Source organism: Medicago sativa, chromosome 2, assembly GCF_051527215.1.
Source record: "Medicago sativa cultivar Bolivia chromosome 2, Bolivia_mono, whole genome shotgun sequence".
Lineage (NCBI taxonomy): Eukaryota > Viridiplantae > Streptophyta > Magnoliopsida > Fabales > Fabaceae > Medicago > Medicago sativa.
In genome coordinates this window covers 30,548,256-30,559,374 of record NC_140750.1, presented here as the reverse complement: position 1 = coordinate 30,559,374, position 11,119 = coordinate 30,548,256, and positions in this window count along the sequence as shown.

The following is an 11,119-nucleotide window of genomic DNA, read 5'->3' as shown; positions in this document are numbered from 1 at the left end:
AATCCAAAATAAAATCACAATCCCCGTTTGTTTATGGAGATGTCGGGTTCAAATCGCGAATATCTCATTTATTCGGTTTAAAAAAATTAAATTTTTGGGTGGAAACTTGGTATTAACGAGTGCAACTGCGAATATTAATCCTTCGAGCATTGTGGGACATAAATAGACGGCAAACTCTCCTAAGAATGTTAACGATGTTGCATGTATAAGGTTATATTCGAACTCAGAACCTTGGTAAAAAAAAAATAATGATGACTATTAAAAAAAATTCACAAGATGTGTCATAACAGCTTGACAATCAAATGTGATTTTTGTTTATAATCAAATGATTCTTTAATGTTATGTCGTAACAGCTTAAAAAAAAAAATCATAACAGCTTAAAAAAATCATGATGATTAGAAATAATAGTCATCGGAATCGTATGTGATTTTTATTTTTGATCGAATGATTATTTGTCTTAAAATCGATTCAAACTTCACCATAAACACCATACTCCCTCCCATTTTTGAAAAAGCTAAAGAAATTATATTAAAACACACAAAAAGTACATCTAGCACAAGGTGTGTTATAAGAGCTTAACACACCAAAGAAACCAAAGTCATAGTGACGAAATGAAAATTACAACAGAGCTCTTAAGAAAAACAACAGATTCTGCCTCCAAAACAGATAATCAAAATGGAATGATACATAATACGATTTTAACCACTAATAAATATGAAGTTTAACCTTTTCACTCAAAGTCTGAATAACATTACTCTTTTGTTGAAAAATTCTTTCGCTTCTTTCCTTCCAAATGACCCAAAGAACTACAATCTAAATAGTATTGAAAGCGATGCAAGAATTTTTAGAAAATCCCCCTAAATCGCCAAACAATAAAAGATGATCCTGAATGTTTCCATGTAAAGTTGTAGAAATATCTAGCCAACCTGAGATCACTAACCAAAGAGAACAAAAAAAACCTTGCAATTTATAAAGAGATGGTCTCTATCTTCATCATAATCACAATCAGCATAGCAAATATTATCATATAATGCTATAATATGACGGCTAACCAAGAGATCCTTAGGAGGTAACCTATTCAGCATCAATCTCCAAACAAAAATATTGAATTTAAGCGGAATCATTTTAAGCCACAACACGTGTTTAGAACCGACGCTAAAATCAACATCTACATAAGCCAAGTTCTCGTAAGCACTTTTAACGGTGTACCGTTTGGACGAATGAAGATTCCACAACCACCGGTCCTTCATCTTCGCCTGCAAAATAACATTAGACAATCTATCCACACACTCCCTCAACAACTCCACCTCCCACGCAAACAACCTCTTATGTCACCTTTAAGCCTCCCCGGATTCATCCCGACCCATCACCTTCACATCCGCAACAGTAACTAATTTATTTTCCACCAACTCAAATAGTCTACGAAAACTAACCTCTAATAAAACCCCATCATGCCACAAGTCCCTCCAAAACAAAGTATCCCTCTCATTCCCAACCTACCGAGAAATATTGTCAATTAATTAACCACACCTGATTCACCAAACCAGCCTCCGTCCTAATTTTCTTCAAATTCTCCCACCACACCGACCCTCTTCTCCCACCAAAACACAACCTCCTACCTTCCTCGTCATAACATGCAGCCAACACTTTGTACCACAAACTCTCCCTCTCCTCCAACACCATCCAAACCCATTTCCCAAGTAACACTATATTGAACTCATTCAACCTCCTAACCCCCAAACTTCCATTCTCCTTTTCCAAACACAATGTATTACATTTGCGAGTGATTCACAAAATACAACTTAACTATCAGTCCAATTCAATGTATCAAGGTGATACAAAGAGAGGCTCACAAATAACAAGGACTCAAAACCCTAATAAGGGAAGGTGAGAACTAGGATCTTCAAGGGATGAGTCTCTTGATGACACTAGGTCATATATCATTTTGTTAGTATTTTTTATGCATTTCTCAAATGATTTGCATGGTCTTCTAGCTGGAAAATCAGAAAAAGAGGAAAATTGGATACTAGAAATCGGGCCACGATTTTGTAGTATCGGGGCGTGATAAATCAATCTAAATTGACCCTAAAAATCCAAAAATATGAGACAGGTCATGATAACTAGATGCCTCTCATCTCTCTATCTCTATTTATCTATCCACTAAATTCGTAATTATAAAAACTTTTTCATTGAAAAATATTAGTATGCTAATTATTATGTTAGTAATCATAAAGACTTTATTCTCAACAAATATGAGGATCAAGACTTAGAAAAATTGTAATTTAAGTTAAGAATGTATTGTTTTCCTTATTTTTTTTATTTTATAATATTAATGTGAGGTTGGATAATTCAACTGATTTGAGGTAATGGATAAGGAGTTGGAGGTCATGAGTTTAAATCCGGACGAATGAGAAGAAAAATTAATCTGACAACTAAAACAAAATTACATTTTTCATCCCTTAACTTAATTTTACATAACGATTTCATCATTTATCTTTTTTCACATCATTTTTGTCCTTTGGTCCGTTTGCATATGAATTTTCAAGTATCAAATCTAAAATTCATATGAAAACATGCGCGAAGGGCCATAATTTGAACACTAATAGCTCATATCGAAGCAACTTTGATCTACTGTTTTCATTGGTTGATCCACCAATTTGTCCACCATGAGCATGGTTCTGTTGAACTGCAATGAAGTGATGATTCTTGTGAGGTTGGTTGATCGTCAGCTCCCGATGAGACAAAGGGGAATGTATACCTGCACTTGGTTGATCCACCAATCTGTCTGCCACAAGCATGGTTTTGTTGAACTGCATTGAGGTGATGATTCTTGTGAGGTTGGTTGATCGTCAGCTCCCGATGAGACAAAGGGGGGGGGGGGTTGTGTACCAACACTTGCTCCGGAGCCTAAGTAAGTAAGGGGTTCAAGAGAAGGGGTCACAAGTTTAGGGTAAGAAGGGGTTCCAGGTTTAGGGTAAGAAGTGTCATACATGTCCCAAGGCTAAAGCTTGGGTATATATATATGATTTAGGTAGGGCTTGGTTGGAAAACCTTATCTTGAACAATGTACCCGCTCGTACGGACATGGGTAACCCTCGGCCCTGGAGAGCTGCCCTCAACTCGTGTAGGCATGTAAACTCAGACCTCGTGCATAACCCCTTGCCCGTACTGTAATCTGGTGGATTTTAGGGCGTATTCATTGTAAGGTGTCGCCTGCTTAGCGAATTCGGGTCGAACTCAAGCGGAGTCAGATTGGGGTTTAACCCAGTCCATAATAGAATCTTAAAATTTCATATAGAAATTGATAAAAAAAAATAAACTAAAATTACATGAAAAATATAAATGACGAATAAAAAGAGAGAAAAAAGAAATTTGTCGCAAAAGTTGTCAACAAATGATTGTACAAATATCATTACTCTTTTGAAAGAAAAAAAAAGATATCATATTTTGTATCATCCTGGAACCCGTTCGAAGACATGGTAATTTACTAGTTGTGAATAAAAATGTTTATTCAGTATGTATATTTTGTTTGTATATGGTTATGTTAGTTAAATTTGTTTATTAAATTTGATAATTTTTATTTTGAATTAACAATCAATTTTTATTAATTGTTATTATTTTTAAATTAATAAATTATTACCTAGGAATTATTTCTATTAGAAGGAATTTTAAAATGAATTTTTTTAAGGGATTTTTTTGAGGGAGTTCCCTCAAAAATTAAGTTTTTGTATCCCTAGGAATTTTAGGCGCCCCATTTCAGCAGGGACTGGATAATTTTAGAGGACATGTAAGTGGTCGTCATTTGATGTGTAAGATGTAAGTATCTATAATTTTTTGTAACTCTTGAGTAAAAGTATGGAGGGTAATATACTAATATACTCTCTACGTCTCAAAATGTAAGTAAAAATGAGTCAACATAAATTAATGTATTTTGTACAAATTTTAAATCAAATACATTAGTTTTTATTGATCATTTTTGCTTATATTATTTTAGGACGGAGGGGGTACTTGTCATTTTTAGTTGTTATTGTTGTATTCTTTTTGAGATGATGCTTTTTTTTTTTTTTTTAGATGCAAAGAAATTTTGTGTATTTTTTCTATTCTTTTTGTGATACGCTATTTGATTATCAAATATCTCTATAAACTTATTTTTTAATCAAATATCTCTATAAACCTGCGAGTAAATTTTTTGCATGTGCGGATTATCCATCACTCTCTAAATGCTTAAACCCTTTACTAATCCAATTATGAAGGTTTTGATAAACATCCATATCCTATATAATGTTTGATTAGGATAGAATTGATATGTCTAGCTTAAAAATTGGTTTGGTTTTGTAAACAATACATCATTCAATTATGAAAAGGTTGGCTAAACATCCATATCCTACTTTGAATCCATTGCATTATCATGGACCCCTAAAAATACACATAGATTAATGATATTTGTACAATCATTTGTTGATAACTTTTGTGACAATCTTCTTTTCTCTCTTTTTATTGGTAAAACATAATATATATATATATATATATATATATATATATAGAGAGAGAGAGAGAGAGAGAGGGGGGGGGGGGGGGGGGGGGGGGGGGAAGAGGGATGAGAAGAATATCATGTGAATATGAGAGAGATATTTTTTTTTTAACCAAAAGAAGTAGCTAGCAAAGTGCTAGACCACCAAGAAGTATATATAAATAATGGAACCAAAAAAACAAGGAAATGGGGGGCGGGGACCAAACCAAAACCCCCTTAAGAGGTACAAACTCTCTTTAAGAAAAAATGCTCTAATACAGTCCGGCAGATGTAACCAAACAGTTAGATTAGGGACATTAAAACCAGCACTTGCAAGGATGTCTGCACATTGATTAACTTCCCTGTAAATGTGTGTTGCAAGGAAATTCATCTTGGAAGTCAGCATGTAGAGTTCATCCATCTATTTCTTAGTTTTCATGGAACCAAAGTAGGATTTTTTAAGGCTTTGATAACAAACTGTGAGTCCACCTCTATTTGTATATGATCATTATGTTATTTTAATAGTTGCCAAAAAAATTCTGGTGTTTTAATAAGTATGTCAATATAGTTCTTGTAGCAAAAAAAAAAGTGCGACAATATAACTATTAACAATAAAAAGTTTTCCTTCATAATAAAAAGTTTATTAGCAACAATAATTTGTAAATTTGAATAGTATATCTAAAATTTAAAATTAAATAAGGTGGCAATTTATTTAAAAAAAATTATTGGTTGGAACCTGTTTCATGTATGATAGTTTAATTTTATCACTCACAATTTGTTTCGTGTATAATATTTATTTAGCAATTTTTAAGAGTGAAAGAATTTGTCCCGGATATGTTAAAGAAATTCTACGTAGGAAACTTCATTCTAAAGTGTCTAATGCTTTTGAGATATTAATATTCAATGCAAAGTTACCCCCATAAGCTCTATTTTGCAAAAGGTTGACTGCTTATGAGGTCAAACAGACAAATTCTATTAACTTCATGTCTTTAACAAACCCTTTTGCTTCTTTGAGATGATGTTTGGCATAGTAGTAGCTAGTCTAGTCTGTTTGGAGCACCATATCAACATTTAAAGAGAACACAACCTTTTTGACTTCGTCCTCTCATGGAAACATAATAATAAATGCATGGCCTGCTACCCCATCAAATTTGGAATAACTTCATCTACAAGTAATTGTTCTCGCAATAAAATGTTAGTAGAAAAAAGTTTTTATATTATGTGACTACATGTGTTGCAGTTTGATCAAGATCATTGAGGACTTCATCACCACTTTTGAAGTTTGTCCAAAAGTTGTTTGAAAAATTGTCTTTGTTGTCACTACAATAGTACATATAGGTGAACCTATACTACCAGCATTGACAAATACAATATTTGGGCACTAATATTCGTAAGCCAAACCGTAAATCCTTACCCAAACTTGTGCAAAAGCATGTCGTTTCACCTTTAGATTAAAATCTTTAGTCCAAGCAAACAGTTTTAGTACACCAAGGTTCAAACTCCATGAAACATTCGTCCTCACCCTCCCAGCATCTTCAAATATAGACGAGAATGCGAACTTATAAAAACCTTTTACAAGCAATGTTACTCTCCATCAGTGACGGATCCAGAAATTTCAATAAGCGGGGTCAAGATTGTTTATCATTAATATTATAGAAAAATATATAAATGCATAATCAATAAAATGATGACATCATCATCAAGCAAATAAATAACGAAGATTACAAAAATTAGCATAGAAGTAGAAGGATTTTTTTTCCAATGCTATTGGAACACAAAAAGTTGACAACGATACAACAAATCGGTAGTGTTCACCATATTTATACAATATTACGGTGAACAATGTTTTTTTTTTTAAAGAAACTTTTTCTTATTATAGAGGAGGATTTTCGTAACACAAATTGATTTGGGAAATTGCTCTTCTCCCTTTTATTTTTGCTCATTCATGTGTCTGGTGAGTTAACTCACGCTGAAAAATGTCCAGCGTAAATTAACTCACGTTGAAAAGGTCGAGCGTAAGTCAATTCACGCTGGACATTTTTAAGGAAATGAGCAATTTTGAAAGGAAGAATAATAGTTTCCATTGATTTGTGAAATAACCAATCTCATTGATTTGATATCTTTATAACGTGTATCATGTACCGTACATGGAAGGTGTGAAAGATAGAAGTTGAAAAAAATAATTAATATACCTATTAAGATTAACACGGCAACACCACACGTTGACTTTTCTTTTATTTTGATTTAATAAAACAACGATATTTTTTATGAAAAAAATAGATTTTAGTTTAAGATTATGCAAGCCTAACTTTTTATAGAATGAGATGATGAGGGGTCAACTTGAAATTTGAAGTGGGGTCATCATAAAAAATTACTTGGTAATTGGTTAAAAAAATAATGGTGAAGTGGGGTCACGTGCCCCCAATAGCACTAACGTGCATCCGTGCCTGCTCCCGTCTTCGAACATCTTTCCACATAAGAGAAAGTTTATTCCTCAAGACAACCACCGTAAGTTGTGTTGACCCTTTTGGTCAAACGATCCTTCCATGTAAATTCACCTTGCATGCATTCAATCCAATAATATATTCACCCTCATGTATTGTTATTGCTAATTTCTCTCTTTTTACTACCGGTTGAGGAAGTTGGCTCGAGGGTGATTTGCGGCGGTGACATAAGTTAGGTAGGTGAAGAAAGGAATTTGGTGAATAGTATCACACAATTATCGCTAGAGCACATTTTTTTTCTCTCTTCCACATGGGTTTTCCATTTTTCTAAAAAAAATATTTATGCATATAACAAACCTAAGATAAAATTTTGTTGTGATCTATATCATATATCATTTCCACCTAACATTGTAACTTTAAGATACATAGTTCAAATTCCCTTAATAAGGTTGTAAAATTGTCATTAGTACAACTTTTTAATAAAAAAAATTCTCCCTTTTCCAATTTATTTTTTATATGATTTTTCTACCATATCTTTTTTTTTTCTTCTTATTATAAGAATATATCGTACCATATCTTTATCTAAGTCTCTTAACATGTGTCTCTTTCTCTTTTTTATCAACGTTAACGTATGCATCTCTAACATATTCCGCTCCAATAATGCTACTTGTAGCGAAATAATACACCACGAGAGCCTCACGACGTGTATTCCATCAAATACCCACTGTTGACTTTCATATTTTTTCAACCAACATACCATGAATTCCGCTAAACTATAGTTTTCCATTGGTTAATTTTTCTTTTGTGATCCTTTCGCTATATTTTCTTTCGCTTGATTTAGCATTGCTCATTCCGCTCGACATTTTTTTTCTTACAACATATTTCGCTCGACATCTTTTTTTTTTTTTTTAAGAAGCCAAGAGAGAAATAAATTAAAATATTTTTTAAATTTGATTTAAAAAAACTATTGCGAATGACCACACCAAACTTATCCTCTTTATAAGGCTTAGGTCTAGCCAAAAGTTTCCACTGATCTGGGAGGTAGAGTGCTGCCAAGCCATATACTACCAGTTAAAAGTGCATATCATTTATTATATTTTATTTTTGTTGAGTTCAAGTTATAGATTTGTTTCTTTCAAAAAAAAAAATATAGATTTGTTGGTTGAATGTTATGTGTGTGTATTATTCTATCTATTGTCATTATTCTAATTTTAAGATCTATATATTCGGTATATTCTGTCAATAAGACTGCTTCATATAAACGTTTTATATATTCAATTGATCTAGCTTGCTAACATTGTTGGACCTTTTGTCAAAAAAAAAAAAAAACATTGTTGGACCTATTATTTGGGGGTGTGGTTATGGTGCATAAGGAATCCTTATGCACCGTGCATAATTGCTTTCTACACCCAACATAATTGCTTTCTACACCCCAAGTAAGCCCACTATAAAATCTATTTATTTGTGGGCCTAATGAAGCCCCATATTATAATTTTTTTCTTAACAATTTATTTATGCAAAATAGCTTATTCGAAATAGTTTATTTATGCAAAACAACTTATTCCGATCTCATTTTAAAAAACAACTTATTCAAAATAGCTTATTTATGCAAAACAACTTATTCGAAACAACTTATTAGGATCACTTTTTTTAAAACTGCTTATTCAAAACAGCTTATTTATGCAAAACAGCTTATTTGTGCAAAACAACTTATTCAAAACAGCTTATTTATACAAAACAGCTTATTCCGATTTCATTTTAAAAAACAACTTATTCAAAACAACTTATTTATGCAAAACAACATATTTATGCAAAACAACTTATTCAAAACAGCTTATTTATGCAAAACAGCTTATTCGAAACAACTTATTTATACAAAACAGCTTATTTGTGCAAAATAGCTTATTCAAAACAGCTTATTTATACAAAACAACTTATTTTGATTTCATTTTAAAAAACAACTTATTCAAAACAACTTATTTATGCAAAACAACTTATTCAAAACAGCTTATTCGAAACAACTTATTTATACAAAATAGCTTATTTGGGCAAAACAACTTATTCAAAACAACTTATTTATACAAAACAGCTTATTTGTGCAAAATAGCTTATTCCGATTTAATTTTAAAAAACAACTTATTCAAAACAACTTATTTATGCAAAACAACATATTTATGCAAAACAACTTATTCAAAATAGCTTATTTATGCAAAACAGCTTATTCGAAACAACTTATTTATACAAAATAGCTTATTTGTGCAAAACAGCTTACTCAAAACAGCTTATTTATACAAAATAGCTTATTCCGATTTCATTTTAAAAAACAACTTATTCAAAACAACTTATTTATGCAAAACAGCTTATTCGAAACAACTTATTTATACAAAATAGCTTATTTGTGCAAAACAGCTTATTCAAAACAGCTTATTTATACAAAACAGCTTATTTGTGCAAAACAGCTTATTTATACAAAACAACTTATCCCGATTTAATTTTAAAAAACAACTTATTCAAAACAACTTATTTATGCAAAACAACATATTTATGCAAAACAACTTATTCAAAACAGTTTATTTATGCAAAATAGCTTATTCGAAACAACTTATTTATACAAAATAGCTTATTTGTGCAAAACAGCTTATTCAAAACAACATATTTATACAAAACAGCTTATTCAAAACAGCTTATTTATACAAAATAGCTTATTCGAAACAACTTATTTATACAAAATAGCTTATTTGTGCAAAACAGCTTATTCAAAACAACTTATTGATACAAAACAACTTATTTGTGCAAAACAGCTATTTTGCACAAAATAAGCTGTTTTGAATAATTTTTTTATGAGTTAGAGAGAGAAATGAGTATGGATTATGAGTTTCTTTACTGGAACGTTGTTTAACATGTTATACACTGAAATTATTACTGAAACCATAATTATGGTTTAATGGTTTTGATAATCATGTATGTGAAACCAAAATAATTGTGTAATGGTTTTTAATGAAATTATTATTGTTAGATGGTTTTGAATAATGATTAAGATGTTATATACTGAAATTATTAGTGAAACCATAATTATGGTTTAATGGTTTTGATAGTCTTCTATGAGAAACCAAAATAATTGTCTAATGGTTTTTCTATGGCTATGGTTTCTGTGAGTTGGTTTCAAAACCATTTTGCAGTGGAAATGGTTTCTATGAGTTGTATTCCAAAACCATTTTGCAGTGAAAATGGTTTCCGTGAGTAATGGTAACACCAGATCTGAACCGGATTGATCATAAACAACACAATTCACTGCAAAATGGTTTTGAATAATGATTAAGATGTTATACAGTGAAATTATTAGTGAAACCATAATTATGGTTTAATGGTTTTGATAGTCTTCTATGAGAAACCAAAATAATTGTCTAATGGTTTTGCTATGGCTATGGTTTCTGTGAGTTGGTTTCAAAACCATTTTGCAGTGGAAATGGTTTCTATGAGTTGTACTCCAAAACCATTTTGCAGTGAAAATGGTTTCAGTGAGTTAGACTCCAAAACCATTTGCAGTGAAAATGGTTTCTATGAGTAATGCTAACACCAGATCCGAACCGGATTGATCATAAACAACACAATTCATCACAATATTCTCAATAATTCATCAAATCTGAATTCCAGCTTATACCAACAGATTTCACATCGAAGCATTTCGTACTTCGCAAATAACCGACTGAACAGCCTTGTGAATGTTATTTAAATATAAAATACTCAAGCACAATTAAATTAACAATAAAAAATTACATTATCATGATCCATGTGACAGAGAAGTTTAATTAAATTAACAATGTAAAATAATCCTAGAACATCATATGGGCTGTTGATCTCAACTTCCATTATCCTGGTGACCTGATACATGAACAGGTGATTACTAATACTTCCACATTCAATTACAAAATAAATATCAACAATTTAATTCAGTAATGAATCAACAGGAACAAATAAACTGAGAATCAACAAGCTTCCCCCTGACTAATACACCCGAAAATCACATACCAAAGTTTCAAGCCTCAACCTTCTAACGCAGAAGAAAACACTTCTTCTCCTCTCCTCACTCCTTTCTCTCTTTCTTTCTAGAATCTTCGAATATTCTTTTTAATTTTCAATACAACTCACTGAGTCACAACAACGA